General features: G+C 40.7%; 1 long non-coding RNA gene, 6 other non-coding genes and 1 pseudogene across 7 annotated transcripts; 3 read left to right on the top strand and 5 right to left on the bottom strand.

The window, feature by feature from the left end:
* Nucleotides 1-110: 110 nt before the first annotated feature.
* On the bottom strand, nt 111-183 carry trnat-agu (transfer RNA threonine (anticodon AGU)). Its single transcript has one exon. It is a non-coding gene; the product is annotated as a tRNA-Thr (tRNA).
* Nucleotides 184-5914: 5731 nt separating this feature from the next.
* LOC132886883 (uncharacterized) lies at nt 5915-13217 on the bottom strand. The gene is made up of 3 exons (XR_009654741.1): nt 13027-13217; nt 11433-12934; nt 5915-9016 (listed from the first exon to the last, which is right to left on the bottom strand). It is a non-coding gene; the product is annotated as an uncharacterized LOC132886883 (long non-coding RNA).
* trnah-gug (transfer RNA histidin (anticodon GUG)) lies at nt 9483-9554 on the top strand. The gene has a single exon. It is a non-coding gene; the product is annotated as a tRNA-His (tRNA).
* A 4071-nt stretch (nt 13218-17288) lies between the features above and the next one.
* On the bottom strand, nt 17289-17467 carry LOC132899004 (U2 spliceosomal RNA; annotated as a pseudogene).
* A 188-nt stretch (nt 17468-17655) lies between these two features.
* On the bottom strand, nt 17656-17770 carry LOC132895682 (U5 spliceosomal RNA). The gene has a single exon (XR_009655807.1). It is a non-coding gene; the product is annotated as a U5 spliceosomal RNA (small nuclear RNA).
* A 3592-nt stretch (nt 17771-21362) lies between these two features.
* Nucleotides 21363-21526, top strand: LOC132896887 (U1 spliceosomal RNA). Its single transcript, XR_009656197.1, has one exon. It is a non-coding gene; the product is annotated as a U1 spliceosomal RNA (small nuclear RNA).
* A 2372-nt stretch (nt 21527-23898) lies between these two features.
* Nucleotides 23899-23970, bottom strand: trnag-ucc (transfer RNA glycine (anticodon UCC)). The gene has a single exon. It is a non-coding gene; the product is annotated as a tRNA-Gly (tRNA).
* An 87-nt stretch (nt 23971-24057) lies between these two features.
* On the top strand, nt 24058-24130 carry trnav-cac (transfer RNA valine (anticodon CAC)). Its single transcript has one exon. It is a non-coding gene; the product is annotated as a tRNA-Val (tRNA).
* Nucleotides 24131-24931: the final 801 nt, after the last annotated feature.

Consider the following 24931-nt stretch of genomic DNA (forward strand, 5'->3'; position numbering starts at 1 on the left):
GGGAAGGATTGAGAATCCATCAGCTGTGGTTTGTTTACACCCGATACTAAAACTGGTAGAGTCCTAGCCAACAAAAGTAAGATTCAGAGACAGTTTCACTAACTCTTTACAGGCTCCAGTGAGAATTGAACTCACAACCTCTGGTTTACTAAACTAGCACTCTCATCATTGAGCTATGGAGCCTTAAGTCTATCACAGTCACTGAAGATTGGGGCCACAGCAGAACCTTGAAGACCCTGCGCTGATCCCCAAAACAGCCCCCAGAAACTGCTGTAACGTCACTCACAGCTTTAGTTCCTAGCTGCAGTTAGCTTCTGTTTACTATTTGCCTCGCAAAAAATGGACACGCATTTTAAATAATGCAGTGTGTCAATTGTAGCGTGGGCTGTGCATTCTGGCTACTTTCTCATCTGAGTTAACAAAAACACTGGACAGGCCAAGACCTCAAGAGACAAACCATAAGCACCATGAGTGACCTCACTGATCTCCAGGCTCTTCATGTGGGGCCATCCTCAGTAGCAGCCAGTGGTTTTCAGGTGATGAGAACTGCAACCAAAAAAAAAAATTCAACCAGTATTTTTGGTTCTTTTTTGATCGCCTGCCCAAATGAATTTTGGCGGGGGATATAGAAATGGGTTCTGTCCGGCCGGCTGTCCGTCCGGTCACATTTTCGTTTCTGGGCCATAATTAAAACGACTGAAGATATCTTCATGAAACTTTGTATACATATCAAGCAACATGTGAACTGGTGCCTTTTGCTATTTTGGATTTAAAAAAAATATATTTTTCAAATTTTTACATCAAAAATATATTTTGACTTAGTTTCTCAGAGCAATGTTCGTTTCCGGAGCATATATCCAAAACTATTCATGATCCAGATTTGAAACTTGGTATGCATGTTAACAAGGTGATGTTACGGGTTCCTAATTTTTTTTTTTTTTGACATTTCAATGTTTAGGGCGGCACAGTGGTGTAGTGGTTATCACTGTCTCTTCACAGCAAGAACGTCCTGGGTTTGAGCCCAGTGGCTGACAGGGGCCTTTCTATGTGGAGTTTGCATGATCTCCCTGTGTCTGTGTGGGTTTCTTCCAGGTGCTCTAGTTTCCCCCACAGTTCAAAGACATGGTTAGGTATATAGGAGCCATGGCCTGAGGTTGGGCTGAGGTGCCCCTCAGCAAGGCACCTTACCCCAACTGCTCCCTGGGCGCTGTAGAATAGCTGACCACTGCTGTGGGTATGTGTGTGTGTGCTCATTGCTCACTTGTGTGTTCACTGCTTCAGATGGGTTCAATGCAGAGGAGAAATTTCACTGTGTGATTCAGTCGGTGCTTGAGTGTATGTGAAACAAATAAAGGCTTCTTCTTCTTAAATCTACTTGGCTAGATAACGCATGTTCAGTACTGACACAGATACTAGTAAACAATCCTGTTGCCATAGCAGTGTGATTCTTGCCGTCTAAAAAGATATCTTTTCTCCATGAATAAAAACAAAAGCATGTCGCATAAAATTATCAATGATCCAGTTTATTTTACACCCAAATGCTTGACACTCGGCATCTTTAGGGTTGTTAACAACAATTTAGAAGCAATGTGTCCAAGAGCTCCACTAGCCTCGGTAAATCATGTTTGGAGCACTGATCTCTACGTAAAAATCTGGAAAGCTCAGAGGCTCGTCAGAGTGAAACCATCTGACCGCCATCTTACCACTCACATCGTTGAGCAGAATGGTCATTTAGGCTATTGGAAGCTACACAAAACTGGTCAAGTTATTGATGTAGTTGGTGAGAAAAATTACAAGAAAAATGCCTGCATGTGCAGCAGTGAACTGTACAAACTGTCAAGTCAAAGGTTGTGGACGGACATTTCACCTGTGAGTATTGATAGTGTGATCATTTTTACACGTGTGTGCACAGTGCCATTTGCGTGGACCCACCTACAGCATTTTATGATGGTTTGCAAGAGCAAAAAAACAGAAAATCTGTCTCATCGTTTTGTCTGTTTTTGTTGAAAATCTGACAGTGATATCTGGGATGAACACTGTGACTGTGTCAGATTTTTTGATGGAAATGTCCCAGACTAGATCAAAGCCAAAGTCTAGACATGTTTGATATTGAATGTGAGAGCTCAAGCTCAACAGATCAAACTCAAAAAGAAAAATTAAATGAGTAAATTAGCCTCATTAGACTAAATGAAAGAAGGACCATAGCCTTAGACAGAAATGGCAGTGAGGGATGCAAATAAAAAGAGATGTTATTGTTCTAGTTTGGTCAGTAGTTATTTTCATTTACCTCAGGCGAAGCACAAATGACAATGTCGATCATCTACACACGTCACACCTACTTGCACAAATCGAGAAAATGGGCATGATTGTCTGTTTTAACATGATTTTAGTTTAAATTGAGTGCAAGTATATTGATAAGTACTCTTAAATCAGGGTTGGTCATATTTCATGGTCAATTGCTTATTTCCCAGATGGCATCCAATATATGATTTCCTGTACAAAGAAAAACTGAAATAATCTCTGTAAAAATAATTATAGTAGTAAAAGAGCCGTTCAAAAAAATGATCAGAGACTGAACTGGAAAAGGAAAAAAAAAACCTGAACAATAACAGTGAAGGGGAGTGCTATAAAGATATGCAAGGAATGTGGGTAAAGTTGAGAAAATAAGAAGAGGTAATGAAAGGAAAAAAGTCAGGAGATACTTTTCTTGGGGCAAATTTGATCGGACATGACAGTTTAACACAGAACCCAAATACACGCGATGTGAGTGGTAAGATGGCAGTCAGATGGCTTCACTTGTCTCAACAGCAGGGAATAGGCTATGAACGCTCCAGATTTTTACGGAGAGCTCAGTGGTTTGGAGTCGGTGATGTCACGACTTGTCCTCAGAATGTGATATTTGAACCTTGGAGAGAGGAAGATGGCGGTGCACAGGAACACTGTTTTCCTTTTAAAATAAAATCTGTACACAGTATACAGGTACAAATATGAACAAGTGAACACTCAAACATGTCTTGTATGGATATTACAGTATCTATCAGTATAAAGGAGTTTACTTTTTGGGTTTTGTTTGGTTTTAATTCAAGGCATTTAACAAAAATATTCTTTTAACCATTTAGGAATTATAGCAGTTCATTGTTGCGGTGCAAGGACCTGATTGAATTCACATTGCAACCGTAAGGACTACTATTAGGGCCGGAGAACCCGAGGTGCAGCCTGAGGGCCTGAGGGTCTGTTCCTCCAGTGGCACATGCATCTTTGGCTCATGCCTCATACTTGTGAAAAATCAAAAACGTACATTGTATGTGGGTTTTGGCATGATTGAGGAGCTCCATAGCGTCCCCGAATGCAAGCAATGTTTAGATTTTTGAATGTGTTTATTCCTGTAGTTGTCACAAAGTTTGTTCGATCTCCATGGTTTTTGGTGGGGACATTGTCATCACCATGACAGACACATTTCACACTGGCTTATATTTGCTCCACTCAACAGGAAGTCAGCTATTTTTAAAGTTTTGCATTGAAAAAAAAAAATTATGTACTCTTTCAAACTCATTGGATTCGCTTGAAATTTGGCTGGTATAAACTCCAGATATATGAAAATAAATTGCAGTGGTATAGTAGATATGGCCTATTTAAAAAAAAAAATGGCTCATTGAGTGTGACAAAAGGGTGAAAAATCTAAACTACACTCAAATTACATTTTGTGTTTGCTGTGTACTACAAAATCCACATTTTCTGAAATGGATGTCCATTTAACTCATGAAGCACTAGTTTTGCTGTGAGCCAGGCAAATATCTTTCAAAAAAAGAATAGACCTTGATGGGTGAAGTTAAAAATATGAAGGAACTTGAAAATCGTAATACTCTTGACACGTACCATGACGGCGCTGGTCATGCACCCGCTTGTCACACTGGGGGTAAAAAGTGGTGACCGTGGGAAGTGGGGGAAGGAATGCAAGAGCATCTCACTGCAGTGATCTTCAGGGGGAGTTGTTGTTCCAGCAATGGGCTTGACCGAGGCCAGTGCTGTCAGAGGGGGCCGAAAGCAGATAAGATTGGGATCGTTTGGTCTTGGGGCAAGTAGACGCATTCTTTTACATGACTGCTCTGGTTGTCCATTCTGGTCTCCAAATCGATCCATTTTCCTTTGCAAAGCCAAAAGCTTCTCCATGATGTTATCCATGTTGCGGTTCAAGTTCTGAATAGCCACAGTCTGAGTGCCAACAGCTCTGCCCACTGCTTCAATCATGTCGGGCAGCTTTATGGGGCTTTGGACAGCTGTCAAGCTGTCACCATTTTCTGATATCCTCAATAAACCAGGGCAATGCCTAGTCCAATCATATATATATATATATATATATATATATATATATATATATATATATATATATATATATGCATGGGATTACAGCTGAGTTTGATACACGAGAGGAAATGCTGTCTTTGCAAGCCATGCATGGCACTACCAAAGGTGAGGATTTGTTTGAGCAAGTTGTTTTGGCTATGAACAAATTTGAACTGCAGTTTGACAAGCTAAGTGGACCGGCTACAGACGGAGCCCCAGCCATGGTTGGCGCGCAGAAAGGATTGACTGCATTGGTTAAAAAAGAAATGAGTCATCTCAGTCTGGATCCAAATGAGTTGGTTGTGTGCCACTGTATCATACACCAAGAGAGCCTGTGTGCACATTCCCTGAAGCTCAATAATGTGATGACTACTGTTGTTTCCACCATCAACTTCATTAAAAGCAGAGGACTTAACAGTCACCAGTTTAAAGAGCTACTGACTGAGCTTGAGTCAGAGTATGGAGACCTGGTTTACCATTGTGAGGTGTGGTGGCTGAGTCGTGCAGATATGCTTGCACGCTTCTATGTACAACTTGAGGGAAGAAGTAAAGCAGTTCATGGAGATGAAGGGCAAACCAGTCACAGAACTCAATGATAGCCAGTGGCTGTGTGATTTGGCCTTCATGGTGGACATTACCAAGTACCTCTCAGAACTGAATGTTAAGCTCCAAGGTCCCAACCAGCTTTTCAGCTCACTGTTTTCAAATGCGAAATCATTTGACGTTAAACTGAAGCTGTGACAAGTGCAACTGGAAAGGGGAAACACTGTGCACTTTCCTACTTTGCAAGAACAAAAGCCTGCTGTGACATCTGAATATGCTGGGGAGTGTGCAAAACTACTCCAGGCCTTTGGAGAGAGGTTCCAGCTGATGAGAAGTTATGAGAAGGACCTGAACATATTTGAATGAATGAATGAATTTATTTATTTATTTATTTATTTATTTCGAACATGTATAAAAATGTATGTAACTATTTGTACATACAAAAGAAAGAAAATGAAAAAAGTGACAAAAAGAATAAATAAAATAACATAAAGAGCTAAGACATTACAGTACACCGCACATTGTTCGAAAAAGGAGTGGGAAGAAGTACAATACTTTTTTTAATTTCCCACCCCTTTTTAACTACCCCAAAATCCAAACTACATTAATACACCTATAAAAATATATACCATATACACTTCATGATTATCCATATAAATACATACACACACACACACACACACACACACACACATATATATATATATATATATATATATATATATATATATATATATATATATATATATATATACATACATCTACACACATACACATATACACATATACATACATATATACATACACTTCATAAATATCTATATAAATATTTAGTTACAAAATTAAATATATACTTCATTCCATATATACACTTCATAAATATCTATATAAATGTATAATTACAAATATATATATATATATATATATATATATATATATATATATATATATATATATATATACTTTATACCATATATACACTTCATAAATATCTATATAAATATATAATTACAAAAATAAATATCTACTACATACCTATCCCTGTAAATATGAAGATATTTATCCCATTAATAAATATATACCATATACTAAGTTAGTTCTAATATAACAATCAACCCTATTCTATTTATCCCTCATCATCCTCCATTAACATACTTCCTCTTCTATATACTTATTCAAAAATATTTTTTGTACCTTTTTTTAAACAGATTTATATTTGCACTTTGTTTTATTTCTGTCTCCAGTCTGTTCCATAAAGTCACCCCACAGCTCGATACGCACATGCTTTTCATATTTGTTCTAACCTTTGGTTTTTTAAAATTTAGGTCTCCCCTTAGATTATATCCCCCCTCTCTCTCACTAAACATTTCTTGTATATTTTTCGGCAATAGATTATTTCTTGCTTTGTACATTATTTGTGCTGTTCTGAATTTGACCAGATCCATAAATTTCAACATGTGTGATTTTATGAATAGTGAGTTTGTATGTTCTCTGTATCCTGTTTTGTTTTGTTTATTTGCAACACCATTCAATGTGGAACCAGCTGATGTGCCTGACAACCTACAGCACGAAATCACTGAGCTGCAAAGCAACAATGAGCTCAAAGCTAGGTACAACAACCTTCCTCTGCTTTACATCATGGTTTGGGACAGCCTACTGCTGTGAGCAGTTCTTCTCAGAACTGACCCTTGCAAAGAATCGGTTCCGCTCAAGACTGACTGACCCAAACCTGGAAAACCAGCTGCGAGTAGCATCGTCATCTCTACCATCTGACATCAGATGCCTCGCCAAAGAGAAACAGTTCCAGCCTTCACATTAGGTCGGCCAGATATAATAATACAATTTGGTAAAATATTATATATTGTAGCTTCTTCATTACATAAAATGCTCAAAGTGCTTTACATCAGTACATATAAAATCAATAAGAATACAAGACTAAAAACAGAACATTAAAACAATAAGAGGTGGATAAAATTTAAAAAGAAAATGGGAAGATTAAAACAGAAAGTTACACCAATAAAGTTGCTTTATTTGAATAGCATGAAAGAAAGCTAAAATAAATGGGCTGCATCTTAAAATTTTCAGCAGAGGTTATGGGTTAAAAAATTTAGTTTGGCCCCCACAGGATGTTATAAAACTCAAAATGGCCCTTGATAGTAAAAAGGTTTCCCACCCCTGCCCTAGACCAACAGGCCAAAATAAAGTGTCAACGTTTGAGATGGTTGCATGAGATGTGTGGAGGAAAGCAGGTTCATGTTACTTTTGCTTTCTTCAGAAAATCTCTATGGCTTTACTGATTTTGCTCTGTTCAACCAGGGCTATAATTAAATTATCTTTGTATGTGAGACAAATTCCATAGCAAGGTCTTTTTTGTTGTTGACGTATCAACTTTATAGTCAGGGAGCATATGTAACCTACTTTGCAAAATTTCCTAAGTCTGGTTTCTCAGTATTAACCCTTTATTTACATCCCAAACAAATTATTTTTACTTGTTGTAATGTCAGCAATCACCATTTTCACCAAAAAAGGAAATGCTAAGTATCGCATGTAAAAACATTAAAAAAAACATATATCTGTATCACTGAAGTCCATTATAACATCTGTATTTTTTTTAATTACCCATTTATGAACTTTATATGAATAGAAATCATATATTTACATGATATTATCAAGTTACATTTAAAATGAGACATTTAAGTACATAGAGAACATAAAAAAGCCAGAAGCATTTTACACTATTGCTACAGAACTTGAGAATATTTATAGCTTATCTACATTCCAGAACTCAGCTCACAATCTCTCATTTTAGAAATTTCTGTGATACATTTATTACTAAGCTTCTAGCAGTTTTTTTTTAAAATGTCCAAACTACATCAAGAAATAACACTTTGCCTAAGGATTCAAGCACAAAACATGAAGATAAAAGCAGTTATTGGTAACACATATTAGGACCAGAACAGCCACTGGACTATTTTCAAAAGTAAACAATGTCACTTTCAGAACTAGACAATGCCAGTTTCCTCTGTATCTGCTGGACTGTCTGTTGTTCTGTATGGAGAGTGCACGGACAGATAAGCATCAGACATCAGACCTTTCAGTAACTCTATAACTAACAGGTTCACTAGTTATCTACAATTTGTAAGAAAGAGTTATATTCTTAATTATGGCAGATATCTGAGACAAGCATGCAAACATACAGATCGGCAAAGATAGACACACAAAGAAGCGACTAACTTGCTGAAATATTTTTGCAACAAATCTCAGAGTTATGGGACCCCAACAGAAAATCAGTCACCTTGTTAAACACTTTTTTTCATCAATTTTGAAACAAACATACTTTTAGATAAAGAATCTATAGAGTAACAAACTCCGAAAAGCAAAAAGTTATGTCAGTTGAATAGACTGAGCAGCACACCACCTCTGAGGTTCTAACTGATCCCACTCAGTAGTTTAGGCCCTTTTAGGGTTAAATGGGTATCTAATGTATGAACCCTGCTTTTGACCTGAGTAAAAAGGTTGTGTGCCACAAATGACACCTATTATGGATATAATAATTGCATATTAATGATGTAATACTTTTATACCAATTTCCTATATGTGGTTTCAGGGCTCTTTTTATGCACAACGATCCCCTGCATAATTAACTATGAAACAGCAGCCTACAAACATTACAAGAAGTCCAGATTTATGAATTTATATCTGAACTTGTATATTATTACCAAAAACAAGACTTGGTAAATTTTGCAAAATAGCCTCCAAATATAAACAAACACCACCTGACTATGTGCATTGATGGAGACTTGAGTGCAAAGTGCTTTGCAGAAATTGCACACCAAAGATACCTTCAGGTCCTCAGTCTCATCCACAGTGATCTCACTGATCATCAAACTGTCCAGACGGGGCCATTCTCACCAGCAGAAAGTGGTCTTCAGGTGATGAGAAATCACAAGCAACTTTCAGAGGGCAGTGTCCTCAATATACTGTACTTTCTTTTATCTGGATCATCTTCCCACCTTCAAAATACCCCTTACAGGCCCCCATTGAGGATTGAACTCACAACCCCTGGTTTACTAGACCAGTGCTCGCACCACTGAGCCTCTGTCCTGATCCTCAAAATGGCCCACAGAACCTACGGGAACATCACTCACAACTTTAGTTCCTCGCTGCAGTTTGCTTCTGTTTACAATTTGCCTCACAAAAAAAGGACACACATTTTAAATAATGCAGTGTGTCAATCGTAGAGTGGGTTGTGGACTGTACATTCTGGCTACTTTCTCAAGTATTTTTCAAATTTTTACATAAAAAAATGGATTTTGACTTAGTTTCTAAGAGCAATGTTTGTTTCCGGAGCATATATCCAAAACTATTCATGATATGGATTTGAAACTTGGTATACATATTAACAAGGTGATGTAGATGTGCCTTTTCATACAAAGAATTTTGAGAAATTTAAATTTTTCATGTTTCCATGGAAACAATTTCAGACTTAGTCTCTCAGGTTAGCCTGAGGGGGAGGTTTTGTTTCCGGAGCAGAACTTGAAAACTATGAGTGATATGGTCTTGAAAGTAAGTATCAGATTACATCTGAGTAGTTTGCCATGATCGTATAGTGGTTAGTACTCTGCGTTGTGGCCGCAGCAACCCCGGTTCGAATCCGGGTCATGGCAAAAGAAAAAAGCTACCTTAAGAGGCATAATTTTGGGTTTACTGTCATTTGCACAGTTTTTATCTTCATTTATCACAATTCTTGATTTTTGCACTATTAATGCACAGTCACATGTACAAAGTGCATATATAGGTATTTTTTTTATCTGTATATTGTAAAGTCAGCTTGTTCTTTTTTTAAATTCTATTTTATGTTGCACAGTGTTTCTTTTTCTTTTCACATGTTTGATAACTTGCTGCTGCAACAAAACAAATTCCCAGCTTGGGAGCTATCTATTTATCTTAGTGATTACACAGCCTGATAATTACAATTCATTTTTTTATACCCCCACTCCAAAAAAGGGGGGGATATACTGGTTTACCTCTGTCCGTCCGTCTGTATCTCCGTCCATCCGAAACACCCTTTTTCTCAGCAACCACAAATCATAGCCACTTATGGCCCTTTTCCACTACCCTTTTTTAGCTCACTTCAGCTTGCTTCAGCTCACTTCAGCCCGACACGGCTCGCATTTCGACTACCTCAGAACAGCACGACTCAGCTCGCTTCAGCCCTGCTTAGCACCCAAAACTTGCACGGTTTTGGAGTGGGGCTGAAGCGAGCCAAACCGAGCTGAGTGAGGCTGGGGGCGTGAGCAGACACTCCCCTGTGCACTGATTGGTGAGGAGGAGTGTCCTCACATGCCCACACACGCCCCGCGAGCACGCTGGGATCTGTAAACACCGCAAACCCGGAAGAAGAAGAATTACGAATTACGAGAATTTCTGAAGCCTTATGCGCCTCGCCTCATCTATACACTCTTGCCAGTGTCTGTTGGCGTTGTCAGCGACAACAAGCCACAGAACCAAGACCAGCAACACTAACGACTCCATGTCCTCCATGTTTATTGTTTACTATCCGGGTCGTGAGACTACCGCTTAAAAGATCACTGATGTCACTGTTTGCGCCGCTTAAAGACATCACGTGACGTCCACCCACTTTCTCTAACTCCACCCAATGTGTCCACCCACTTCCAGCCAGCACGGTTCAGCACGGTTGTAGTGGAAATGCAACTCCAACAGCCCCACTCAGCTCGACTCAGCCCAACTCAGCACGGCACGGCTCAGCCCGACTCAGCCGCGTTTGTAGTGGAAAAGCGGCATTAGTACCAAACTTCAGCTTGGGGTTCTATACCGTGTATACCGTTTTCAGGTCTGTCCCACATCAACTTCCTGTTTACCAAATGAATGTATTTACGAAACATATAGGGTGGATTTACAAACTTTTCGAAACACTTTTCTCAGCAACTACAAATCACAACTGTTTGATATTTGGTACTGAACTTCAGCTTGGGGTTCTATACTGTGTATACCATTTTCAGGTCTGTCGCACATCGACTATCTGTTTACCGACTGAATGTATTTATGAAATATATAGGGTGAATTTAGACGCTATTTCAAGAAGCAAAATGCTATTTCAAAATGACAGTTTACCAGGATGCTATTTGAAATACCTGGGGAGAACACCGCTCTTTACTTACTTGTTTCTGGGTTAATTATTTGTTGAAGTCAACATTCATAATAAGTGTCCTATTCCTTCAATTGCTTGTATTCTGATATAAGCGAGAGCGAGGGGATACGTAAGTGAGCAGTAGCTCACAGTTGATATTGTTTTGTAATTCATTTATTCAAATTGTCATAAATATGTATCACGATTTATCATTGCAATATATCATTACATGCTGAGTAAATATTATCATAAATAATGTTACACATGCAAACATTTGTATAAAAGCACACCCATTTGATCTATATAGGCCTTTAAAAGCGGGTGACTGGGAATATCGTGTGCTGGATATTGGATATACACGTGTGGAGTGTAACGAGAGAAGAGCAGGGCTCACCGACTCCACAGCCACACTGGGGGCGAGCCTCTCATCGATCTCCTTCAGCTTGTCAGCAAACAGCTGTCTGTCCTCTGTGGCGATGATGGACTCTACAGGTGTGCCCAAAACCTTCACACCGTACTGCTGCAGCATGCCAATCTGAAACAGCACCACTCATACCACAGGGTATCGTAGGTCGTAAGTTTAAGTATCTAGAGCTGCGGCTACAATCATCGACACCTTAATGATCTTTTGGCCATTGCAAAAGTAGAAGAGACTTTCAATACATAAATTGTGCATGAATATTCACTCAAACTTACACTGGAAAAAAAATAAGTTGATTCATGATTACTTAGCCTGTCAGATGATGTGACACCATTCCACAATTATTGACATCGAGATGAGAATGATTTTTTTAAATGGTATGTGGAATTAAGTTAACAAAACAGTTTTTATTTATTTTTTTTATATAGACTTGTATTAAGTCCAAAATATGTTTTATATAAATATATCGAAGTCAGTGCTTAGGTAAATGAGGAAGTAATCCGAACGTTTGTAAACAAATGAACTAATGTTTAACTTGTGTCAGAAAATCTTTTTGTTCCACTTTCTACCCACTATCTAAGTATTTTTGTACATCACATTTTGTTAAATCACTCACTGTTGTTTGCATTAATTTCTAGGTTTGTAGTTTACCAATGAATGTCAAAAGGCAATTGATATTATAACCACATGAAAATCCAGGTAAAAGGTCGCATGTCAGTTCTCGAACCAAAACTTTATATTTCTATATCTAAAAATATAAAATGTCTGATATTGTAATATATGGTAGATATTTACAACAAACTGCAAAAAAAAATATCAAAATGGAATAGAAAAACCTGAATATTTCAAGCATGTAATTTATAATACATATATAAATATATATATGCTAGGAATTTGATTTTGGTCTAATTCTATTTATTTCAATCGGATTCCAAATACTCTCTAAGCATTCCATTCTGTTATGAATCAGGAAAAAATTATGATAAATCACAGCACTTATATTTTTTTAAAGTACTTCATCTGCTTCAACAATGCTACACAAAGATCGATCCATAACAGTTGTAAATGTCACTTAATTCCACAGGGTGTCGATAATGGTGGACACCGGTGAAAGTGATCACGATGATCAACACCCCACATGACTTCTCAAATGTGTGATAAGATACAAAATTCCAACTGTCAAATGAAAGAGTAAGAAACAAAGTAGGTTTCGACAAGGATATCATGAAATATCGGTGAATTTGAAAAGTAAAAACAATGTCCATGATCTTTCCACCATACTTACATGTGATGATAGCATCCGGGTTTTCCTCAACTTGCTCATCATGCTAAAAAAAAATTCCATCTCAGGTAACGAGCTGTGTCATCAGATGACAAGATCAAAGGGTGAAGGGTGTCTTCCGGTTGATTAATTAACCAATAAAAACTGTTGGAACTGAAACTCATCTTTGTAAAATTGTTTTCAATTGGTAAATCTGAAAAGGTGTCAGTAATTATGTACTGTTGATAATTGTAGCTGCCACTCTATATCTACACATGTAGAGATATAATTCAGAACAGGTCTCACCACAGTTGAGTGCCATTTGTCCGCCGATGGAGAGCAGGATGCCATCCGGACTCTCAGCTTTGACCACCTCCGTCACCAATTGGGGTGTTATGGCCAAGAAGTAGACTGTGTCTGCCTGCTTGGTTCCCACATTGTTAGTCTGCACCGAGGCACTGGTCAGGTTCATCAGCACCGTCTTCAGGTTCTCCTCCTGCACACAGTGCAACAGGGTGGATATTTAATCTGTTCCAGTGCAACAGGTCTAATTAGCAAAAGCTGCATTTCCTCCACAAACTCCATCATGGCAATAAAAGATCATACTAGCATCAAATCTAAAATTCTAATTCTCGCTAGTGTGCAAAGTCAGCTTAGACAGCGTTTACTGATATGCTCCTCTGATGAGCTCCGAAGGTTAGCTATCACAGATTCCTTTCACTTTGTTTGTCTTTATTTCTTGAATTGCTGACTGACCTCAGTATCTCCAACTCACATTTTTCAACAGGGTTGTCATATTCCCACCATCCACTATGAAATTCTAACTCTCGCTCAAGTGCAAAGTCAGCTGAGACAGCTAGTGGGATTGATGCCCGCATTCTCCAAAACACCCACTGTCCCCATGCTCGCATTTTACAGAGAAAAACTTTCTTGTCATCTTGCAAACCAGCCGAATCATCTGCACTTTCAGCCAAGTCAAGATCAAATTTCTTTCGCCACATTCAAAGCAGCACATCTGTGAAAACAGCCACTATTTGGATTAAACCCACAACCTTGGCACTGTTTGCAACAATGACCAAATCAACTAACTGCACATTACTTTTCTGCTGATATGCTCCTCTGATGAGCTCCGAAGGTGAGGTATCACAGATTCCTTTCAGTTTGCTTGGCTTTATTTCTTGAATTGCCCACTGACCTCAGTATCTCCAACTCACATTTTTCAACAGGCTTGTCATATTCCCACCATCCACTATAAAATTCTAACTCTCACTCGAGTGCAAAGTCAGCTGAGACAGCTTTTACAAACTGAAAATATGATGCTTACCTGCTTGTATTCTTAAAGCTGCTGGTGAAAAGCAAGCTGCTGTCCTGAAAAGGCACTTTTCACCACCTTCCACCCAACTGCTCTCATTGAACAATGAAGCAACAAATGCTTCCTGAGGCATGCCCCAAAAGTGTGAGAAGCATGCCAGGGACTCCATGTGAGGAGATTGGGTTGTTTTAGTGGCAAAACCCTTGAAGCTTACCACCTGGTATTCATGCAAATGGGAGTCAGAATACACTCCCCCAGAACAAAAGTCCACTTCCGTGCAGTCGCCCATGTGAAAATAAACAAACAACCAATGGAAACTCAGGCATGGTTGCAGAAAGCAATGAGCAGGCCAGGAAGGGCAGTGTTGTGGGGCTTGCGGTTGTTAGTTGGACAAACCGTTAGACACAGCAGGGGAATTAACTCAAGTGGTAGAGCACTTGCTTTGCATGTAAGCCGTAGTGGGACCACTGCTCGCATTCTCCAAAATACCAACTGCTGTGTTGTTTGCATTTTACAGAGAAAAACTTTCTTGTCATTTTGGAAACCATCTGAATCATCTGCACTTTCAGCCAAGTCAAGATCAAATTTCTTTTGCCACATTCAAAGCAGCACATCTGTGAAAACAGCCACTGTTTGGATTAAACCCAAATATTTATCAAAGCTCCCCGGGCTCCACGGAGCCCAAATATCTATCATCCAGCTCCCCAGGCTCCCCCCCGCTGATTAAAGCTATCAGCGGGGGGGGAGCCCAGAGAGCTGGATGTGAGCTCCATGGAGCAACAGGTATCTGCTTTCCTGCAGTCCGAGGGAATTCACCTGGACTGCGATAACATTGAGGCTTGCCACCCGCTACCAAGGAGGAACACCAGCGACAAGCAGACCATCATCATGAGGTTTGTCAACAGGAAACATAAGACCGCACTATTAAAGCAAGCGTACAAGCTAAAGGGATCCAGGGTCTACATTAACGAGCATCTGACCAAACAAAATGCAGATATAGCCAGGAATGCACATGCCTTAAAGAAACAGAGGAAAATTCAGAATACTTGGATGACAAACTGCAGGGTGTTTATTAAGCTAAACGGTACACCTGAGGAGGCCAAAGTATTGGTTGTTAAAAATATCGAGGACCTGGAAAAGTATCAGTGACCATCATGAGCGGGACCATAAGCCACACATCTCAGAGGATTACGGAACAGGATTTACTGGAACTACAATCATTTGTGTACACTGATCACAAATCACAGGATTTGGAATATGATATAGACCTGGACAATAATTTCTTCTCTGCCATTAACAACAACTGCTGTTATTACACTGATGAACAGTTCAATCGGCGCATTAAAGCTGATGGCAAACTCTCAATTATCCACTTCAATAGCAGAAGCATGTATGCAAATTTCAATCTCATCAAGGAATATCTACAACAGTTTTAGCATCTGTTCAGCATCGTAGCAATATCTGAAACTTGAATACATAACGTCAAAGGCACGGACTTTGAGCTGGAGGGCTATGAATTCAACTACATAAATAGACAAAACAAGAGTGGAGAGGGCATGGCCATATTTGTGGATAGGGACTTGAAATTCAGTGTGATGGAAAGTATATCAACAGCAATTGACAACACACTGGAATGCATAACAGTTGAAATTTGCAGAGAGAAACATAAAAATGTAATTGTTAGTTGTAGATATAGAGCTCCAGATTCTAGTATTGAGGTCTTCAATAACTGGATAGAGGAAATGTTTTCAAAAGTGAGTCACAAAACAGTTTTCATATGCGGAGACTTCAATATTCACCTGCTCAATCCAAATAAACACAAAATGACAGACAATTTTATCAACACAATGTACAGTATGGCCTTATTCCCGAAAATTACTAGACCCAGCAGAATCACCTCACATGGAGCCACCCTCATTGACAATATATTCACTCACAGTTTTAATGACAATTTAGTAAGTGGACTATTGATAAATCATATCGGTGATCATTTACCAGTTTTCTCAGTTTATAAAACAAAATTTGGGAATAATAAACCAGAAAACACAAAACTTTTCAGACGACTTAGATCAGAGGAATCAATTAATACTTTTAGAAATTACTTGCTGGCACAAAATTGGGATGAAATATACCGACTAAAAGACATAAATAAAGCATATGAGGAATTCTTGAGGATATTTATATCATTATATAATAAAAATTGTCCAATTGTTCAATAAAGTAAAAAGTCAAACATACAGTATGTCCATGGATTACAAGGGGTTTACAAAATGCCTGTAAAAAGAAAAATACATTGTATAGAGAGTTCATAAAGCAGAAAACTAAAGAGGCAGAGGATAGATATAAAAAATATAAAAATAAATTAACTAATATTATAAGGGCTGCTAAGAAATAATATTATAAGAAATTATTAAACGATAACAGAAATAATCTCAAAGTAATTTGGAGCACTTTGAACAGTATTATAAAAAATGGGTCAAGATCTTTAAATTATCTAAGGTACTTTCTTAATAATGACAAAGATGAATATAATATGGATGTGGTAATTAATAGTTTCAACCACTACTTTGTAAACGTAAGACCAATCTTAGCAGAACAAATCCCGGATCCAGGAACATGTGTTGAAAATCTGAGCAATTTGATAGATAAAAATTATTTTTCAATGTTCCTTACAGTAGTGGAAGAAAAAAAGTTGTTTTCATTTACAGAACATATCAGATTAATAATAGATAACATGCTTGCGCTTAACCCAAAGACCAAAAAGCAATAATTTACTGCAGTCAATGGTTTTAAATATACCACTTCTACATATTAAAATCCAGAAAGGCAAACACAGCTAGACTCCGCCTCCAACAGCTGGATCCTTTTGAAGAGAGACATCGCCTTGTAGAGTGTATGTGGGGATGCTTCCATGCAAAAAGATAAATCGTTCTAACACTTGATAACCAAAAATATTCAGCTCTGCCAGAGCAAAGCCTACAAAAATACGTTCAACTCGTTAACATTTCTCTCCCATACCGCCCACACCCAATTCTACACCTGTGTTGTTGAGCATGGAGAAAACCAGAAAATAGGGAAAAAGTTAGGGCAGGCAAAACAAAGATTTTTTTCTTTCTCTTTTAAAATAAGGTAATCATTCCTAAATCTACTATAATACCACATGAGAGTATAGAATAAAAGGACCAAACTACTATTTTTATTCTCTACTCTAAGCCCATTTACCAAATAAGAAAAAATAAACTTTTTCTAGAACAAAGATAGAGGTACTACAACATCAGGTTAGTACATGAAGCTGAAAGAGCAAACCCCTATCCCCACTCCTTGATCCAAAAAAAATCTGCTTGATATAACGCTCTTGTTAAGAGAACAAATCAGATATCAAATTGATTAGAATAAATATTACATTCGAAACTGGTTAAAATGCAGAAAAATGATAAACTACTTCACTGAATAGCTTTAAATATACCACTTCCACATATTAAAATCCAGAAAGGTAAACACAGCTAGACTCCGCCCCCAACAGCTGGATCCTTTTGAAGAGAGACATCGACTTTTGAGGCGTGTAGGAGATGCTTTTATGCAAAAAGATCAATAGTTCTAACATTTGTTGACTAAAAACGTTCAGCTCCGCCAGAGCAAAGCCGACAAAAATATACTGAACTCATTAACATTTCTCTCCATGGAAATCTTTAGTAAAAGGCGAAAGATTTATGCGTCAATGAAGAGAAACCTGAGCTGCACTTAACACTGGATCAGGTTAGTGACACTGGATTGGAGGTGCAGAAAGCTGGGATAGGGTAAGGTGGCCTGGGCCAATCTCTTACACCTCATCTTATTATCTCTAGCCGCTTTATCCTGTTCTACAGGGTCGCAGGCAAGCTGGAGCCTATCCCAGCTGACTGCGGGCGAAAGGCGGGGTACACCCTGGACAAGTCGCCAGGCCATCACAGGGCTGACACATAGACACAGACAACCATTCACACTCACACCTATGGTCAATTTAGAGTCACCAATTAACCTAACCTGCATGTCTTTGGACTGTGGGGAAACCAGAGCACCCGGAGGAAACCCACGGGGAGAACATGCAAACTCCGCACAGAAAGGCCCTCGCCGGCCATGGGGCTCGAACCCGGACCTTCTTGCTGTGAGGTGACGGCGCTAACCACTACACCACCGTGCCTATACCTTTACAGCTTTATTAACCATTGCACACAGGCAGAGAAATGTCTGACCAACAAGCTTTTTTGAAAGAAAGATTGATCGATCGATAGATAGATAAGCAAGCGGGGTGGGGGGTGTTGAATTTTGAAAAGGAACAGTTGAGTGCTGTGTGATCTGTCCAATATCACGGATGTAGGCCTATAAATTAAATATGAAAACATCAGCTGGAGTTTGATTATTGACAGGAACGCTGTTGACCACAGCAGTAAGTGCTTTCCATACCACATTTTTTATTGATAAATGAGGGTTATTGCATCATCCTCATTAGTATAGTGGACAGTATCTCCGCCTGTCACGCGGAAGACTGGGGTTCGATTCCCCAGCGGGGAGACTTTAAAAATAACTTGTGCAGCAGGGGGATGGAGTGGTTTGCACTCTTGCCTCACAGCAAGAGGGTTCTGGGTTTGAGCCAAGCGGCTGGTGGGGGCCTTTCTGTGTGGAGTTTGCTCTATTTAACCCCACAGTTCAAAGATATGTAGTTCGGTTAACATGGGGTGGTGTTGGGCTGAAATGCCCTTGAACATGTATATATAAAATGTGTGTATATATGAATGATCACATTTTGTGTCAATAAAATCTTATTAATAGTGACAGATCTAGATAAATCCAGTGACTATAGACCATACTTTAATATGCCTAAAGTCAATGTTAATGTCAATTATGACTATTATAAATTGCCAATGGTAGACCCTCTGATGATGTTCTAATAATATTCTATTTCTAAGTCTAGTGAAAATCAGACAAAAAAAAGTTTTCTGTGTTTTTAGCTTTTAGGTAAATATCAGAAAATTGAGTTAGCTAATTTAATGGATGCCTGCTAACATATCTTTGCGCATGGAGCATTAGCAAACCTCCCTCGTGATAGTGAGAACTGGCAGCCTGGACTTTTCCATTGGATCGCACGCTCGACCCCCAATCCAATGTTGCTTTGGTCGGCCAAAGTTATAAGGTTGCTGTGGGGTACTAAGACTAGACAAAATAACAAAATTAAATTATTCAGACATCCCTAGTCTCCCGGACGCTCTGGGAGTCTCCCCAGGAGCATGTAGACAGAGACACGAAAGGCAGGAGAAACTTGATCTAAGTCTTATTTGGAAAGTTGTAAATTAAATTGTAATGTGGTGCAAGGACAACAATCTCCGTCTGAACGTGGAGAAGACGAAGGAGATTGTTATGGACTTCAGGAGAGAGCACACCCAGCATGCTCCACTATCTATCGACGGTGCTGCAGTGGAGAGGGTGAGCAGCACCAAGTTTCTGGGTGTGCACATCTCTGAAGACCTGTCCTGGAACAACAACACCGCATCACTGGCCAAAAAAGCCCAACAGCGTCTGGACTTCCTCTGCAAACTGAGGAGAGCAAGAGTCCCGGCCCCCATCATGCACACATTCTAAAGAGGCACCATCGAGAACATCCTGACCAGCTGCATCACCGTGTGGTACGGCGCCTGCACCGTGTCCTGCTGCAAGACTCTGCAGCGCATCATGAGAGCAGCTGAGAGGATCATTGGTGTCTCTCTCCCTTCTCTTATGGATATATATAACTCCCGCCTCACCCACAAAGCCATCAGGATTGCAGGTGACCCCACCCATCTCACAGCCTCTTCAGCCTGCTGCCGTCGGGGAGGAGACTGCGGAGTCTCCGGGCCAAAACCAGCATGCTCAAGAAGTTTCTTTCACCAGGCAGTCAGGAGGCTCAACTCCCTCCCTGTTCTGCCCCTCCTCCCCCCTCTGCCCCCTGCCACAGATTCTGCTCGCACACCCCCCTTCAGCATCTGATATGTCATCCTCACAGTCCCCCCCCAACACACACACACGCACACACACATACATCTCATCGTTCATTAACACACTGAACTCAGGGACCGCACATCTCACTTTACCTCGCCCATTTGCACTATTCCGCACTACCTCACCTTAACAGCTGCTAGTTTGTTTATACTGCTTATTTCATGTTTCATGTTTACCTGGTATACCTCAAGTGCCCTTGACTGTTTGGTTATTTGTACCAATTTATGTGTGTGTGTGTGTGTGTGTGTGTGTGTGTGTGTGTATGAGTGTTTAGTCTAGTTCATTTCTAGAGTGTTTATACTGTTTATATTGTCTGTTTGAGTGTTTAGTCTGTCTTGTTCTTATCTAGTGTTTATACTGTTTATTTATACTGTTTATACTGTTTGAGTGTTTAGTCTATGTCTAGTTCCTATCTAGAGTGTTTATACTGTTTATATTGTTTTTTTTTCCAATTATTCTATTTTTATTTATTGCATTGCCAGTTTCACCGTGGGTCAGAGAGGACTGATATTTCATCTGTGCTGTATGTCGAGCATGAATAGCATATTTGACAATAAAGTTGACTTGACTTGACTTGACTAATGACTGGCTATTGCTGATATGTGGTTTGATGTTGTGACATGTAAGTAAGTTTAGCAAACAATTGATTTGATTGATGTAGATTTATGGTGTGAAATGTAAAGAACTATTGTTAATATGTGAATTGATGGTGTGAGATGTAAACAAGTAATGCAAATAATAGTGTAGATTGATGAGATGTAAATAACTATTGCTAATATGTGAATTGGTGGTGCATATTGTGAATAAGTTTTACAAATTACAGTGTAGATTGATGGTGAAACATAGGCTTAATAAGTTACCAATATGTTCACTGATGTGAGATATAAATAAGTAGGCCATAAGTTGATAAAATATGTATTAAACCAATGGTGTGATAAATAAAAATGTTTTGAGAGATATTGACCACTGTGAGTGTAAGGGCTCCTCCTCCTTACAAAAGGCAATTTAACCACTGTCTGAACCAATGGGTTTTTGACCAAAATGCTCCGAACGGATCAAACTTTGGTGCGCGAACCAGAAGGGAACCCGTTCCCTGTTGGTGGAAAAGGGCTACGTGTAGGTCGGTGCAAAGTCTTGTCGGGTCCATATCTTGTCTGACCAGTAGAGGGAGCGCACATGAAATCACCACCAGTGTCTTGTGATGACTTGGAAGAGGGGGGGCCAAAAATTATGCAAAACCCTGCTCGGACGCTTTGCCTGCCCTCACGGAGCAGCCTACACCCTTGCAGGGTTACATCTCAGCCAGGTAAAGAATCTTATATTTACCTGGCAGGGACAATACCATGATCAAAAATGTGGTTTGCACAAAGTAAGGCCTAGCCATTGCACTCAGGCTGTGCTAACCTTTATGAATTTCTCAAATGCAGAAACCTCAACTGCATAATTTCTGATAGTGGGGGACTGTGTTCATGCTCTCCTCTTTTGCATAAATCTGTTGGAATCAAAGATAGAGCTGTTTATCTTCTTGAAGTTTTTCTTTTTTTTAGTGTTCAGGTGTTTTATATCAAGAGCTACTGGCTGCTTGAAGTTTTTGAGAAGCAAGGAGGGCTGTGCTCTTAAGGTTAATGTGTGGAAAAAATCTCTCTGGTTCTGTGTATTGCTGGGTTTCTGAACACTAGGAAACAGGTTTTGTTCAGGCTTTTTTTATCCTCAGTACCCAGCTAGGGTTTCCACGAGTTTTGAGCAGGAAATGGATGTTGAGGATGCACCGTGGATGGAGGGAATTTCACTGGGGTTGTGCAGATCTTTGTGAATTTCTCAAATGCAGGAATATCAAATGTATAATTTCTGAAAGTGGGGGAATGCGTTCCTGCTCTCTCCTCTTTTCCATAACCCTGACAGAGTCAAAAATAGAGCTGGTGGCTTATCTATCTATCTTTATTCGTCACATGCACACTTCAAGCACAGTGAAATTCATCCTCTGCATTTAACCCATCTGAAGCAGTGAACAAACACACACACACACACACACACACCCAGAGCAGTGGGCAGCCCAGAGCGCCCGGGGAGCAGTCAGGGGCTCGGTACCTTGCTCAAGGGCACCCCAGCCCAAGGCCACCCCACTTCAACCTAACTGCATGTCTTTGGACTGTGGGGGAAACCGGAGCACCCAGAGGAAACCCACGCAGACACAGGGAGAACATGCAAACTCCACACAGAAAGGCCCCTGCTGGCCGCCGGGTTCAAACCCAGAAACTTCTTGCCGTGAGGCGACTGTGCTAACCACTACACCACCGTGCTGCCTGCCTATTTATTTATTTATTTATTTATTTATTTATTTCCTTCCTTCTTTCCCCTCCCCTGATGTTGTGTGCTGGAGTGCAGGTTGCACGATGTGCTTGAAGTCTAATGAAGACAAGTGGGCTCAGGCACCAAAACGCAGCGTGTGGAGAAAATGTAGCTGGCTCCGCATGTTGCTGTTATTTTCACTCTGCTTGCACGGATTTCCAACCACCAGGGAACGTGTTCTTGAATGGGTTTCTGTCAGAATTCTGGCAACCTTGGCATGAGCAAGGGTCTCCATGAGTTTTCAGCAGAAATTTGTCATAAAGAATGCGTCATCGACAGAAGGCATTGCACAGTGCACAGCAGAAGTAAACAGTAGTCCAGAGATGGTGGATCACATTGCTTGCCCGCAAGCTTTGTTCTGTTATTTCTTCCCTGTTGGTCAGAAAGCCGTGCGAGCAGAATGAAAACACCAGCAACATGCGGAGCCAGGTACATTTTCTTCACATGCTGCGCTTTGGTCCCTAAGCCTCATTGTCTTCATAAGATTTGCAGACATAGCAGATATTTGCTTTCTTCTGTAGTGGCTGCCACGTTCGCTTAACACGAGAACGGTCCCCGATTCGAAACCGGGCGGAATCGGTGCTCGTTTTCTTGAACTTGGCGGCGAACAAATGTCGAGCTGCCATCTCTGCTCCGTCCGTGCCTTTTGGAACAGTCCCAAACCGAGACGCTGAAAAAGGTTCGCGTGTTTTCTGCTGTGCAGTGGTTTCCCCTTTCACCTGACAAGCGAATAGACGCTCCTGCGGAACCTGGCAGAGCCATGCTTTGCCTTTTGAGCTCTGCTTCCCTTAACGTCCAGTTATCACCTTGCTAAAATCAGGTACCCTCGAAACAGCCAGAAAGACAGACCCTTAACGTGACCGGATTGCTTTCTGTAGCTTAGTGGTTGTCATGTTCTCCTAGGTGCAGACGACCGTCGGGACAAAACCTCGTTTGCACGGTTTCCCTGCCTCTCTGGTTTTCCATCAAGGTCCGTGACGGCTGCTTTAAAAACAAAATCGGGCACGATCTGCATTTCTGTTGACTGTGGAATCATGGACATTGCAATTCGTCACGGGGAGGTGGTGTTCTCAAATGCCACTTCGTTGCTCGTTTACGGAGTGAGGTCAGGTCAACAGGGCTGCACACGGCATCAGAACACTGCAAAGTGGCATTGAGTCTGGAATGCTTCATCATGTCTCAACGAGTATTTGCCGGCCAACAGTCAGACACATTTCCTTATTGACTCTCAAACAGTGACTGTTCAGTCCTCCGTTTGTGGAAAACATGCAAAGAAGCAGCTTGCCGCCAACGAAAGACAAGCACGCAGGCGCCCGTGTCCTTGAAGCACGCCCAGGTTTGCGCAAACCGATGCCATTCAACTGCATGCAATGCGAGCGGAAAGCAGAAGGAGTGGCCCTCAGTCACCTCCTTGGCAAGGCAGTGACGAGCAACCGATCAGTTTCCTCCCGGGTGCCTGGCCACGCTCTCTGCCTTTCATCAGAGAAACGAAGCGTTAAAGGGTGTGCGTTGGCCAGGAATCGAACCCGGGTCAACTGCTTGGAAGGCAGCTATGCTAGCCACTATACCACCAACGCTGCGTGCCTGGCCTGGGGACAAATGCCTAAGTGCCATTGCTTCTGAACTTGAGGCCCAGGCAACAGCTGATCGGTCCAAGCGCTGAGGTTTCTGTAGTGTAGTGGTTATCACGTTTGTCTCACACACGAAAGGTCCCTGGTTCGAAACCGGGCAGAAACAGCGGTGGGTGGCTTTATTTATTTATTTATTTTTTGAGTGACTGCTGAGCTGTGATCTCTGCTCTGACCGTGCCAACTACGGAAGTGTTTGCTTTTCACCAGCCAAGGTATGGACACATTTGCTGAACAAATCTTACACAGTGACTCTCCAGTTCTCTGTTTGTGGACAAATATACACCTGTCGCTTGTTGCCAACGAAAGGAAAACACGCAGGAGCCCGTGTTGTTCACCGCTTCATGGGTCGAACGTACGCACGGGCAAACTGATGTCATTCAACCCTGCAAACAACTACTTACGTGGCTCGTGGAAAGCGGAAGGAACAGTCCTCAGTCACCGCCTTGGCCCGTCCAGACAAGGCATTTGATTTCTTCCCGTGATGTTGTTGCAGCGCTTTTCAGTGCTGATCCTCGTCACACTAGACCACCAGCTCATCTCTACGACGCCAAGACCGTGCCCCTATCCTCGTGACAGTCGCTTAAGCGTGATCTGTGTTCTTCTTGAGGCCCAGGCAAGAGCTAACACACGCGTGGTTTCTGTGCTGTAGCGGCTGCCACGTTCGCTTAACACGAGAACGGTCCCCGATTCGAAACCGGGCGGAATCGGTGCTCGTTTTCTTGAACTTGGCGGCGAACAAATGTCGAGCTGCCATCTCTGCTCCGTCCGTGCCTTTTGGAACAGTCCCAAACCGAGACGCTGAAAAAGCTTTGCGTGTTTTCTGCTGTGCAGGGGTTTCCCCTTTCACCTGACAAGCGAATAGACGCTCCTGCGGAACCTGGCAGAGCCATGCTTTGCCTTTTGAGCT

Source organism: Neoarius graeffei, chromosome 1 (genome assembly GCF_027579695.1).
Source record: "Neoarius graeffei isolate fNeoGra1 chromosome 1, fNeoGra1.pri, whole genome shotgun sequence".
In the NCBI taxonomy this organism is placed as follows: Eukaryota; Metazoa; Chordata; class Actinopteri; order Siluriformes; family Ariidae; genus Neoarius; species Neoarius graeffei.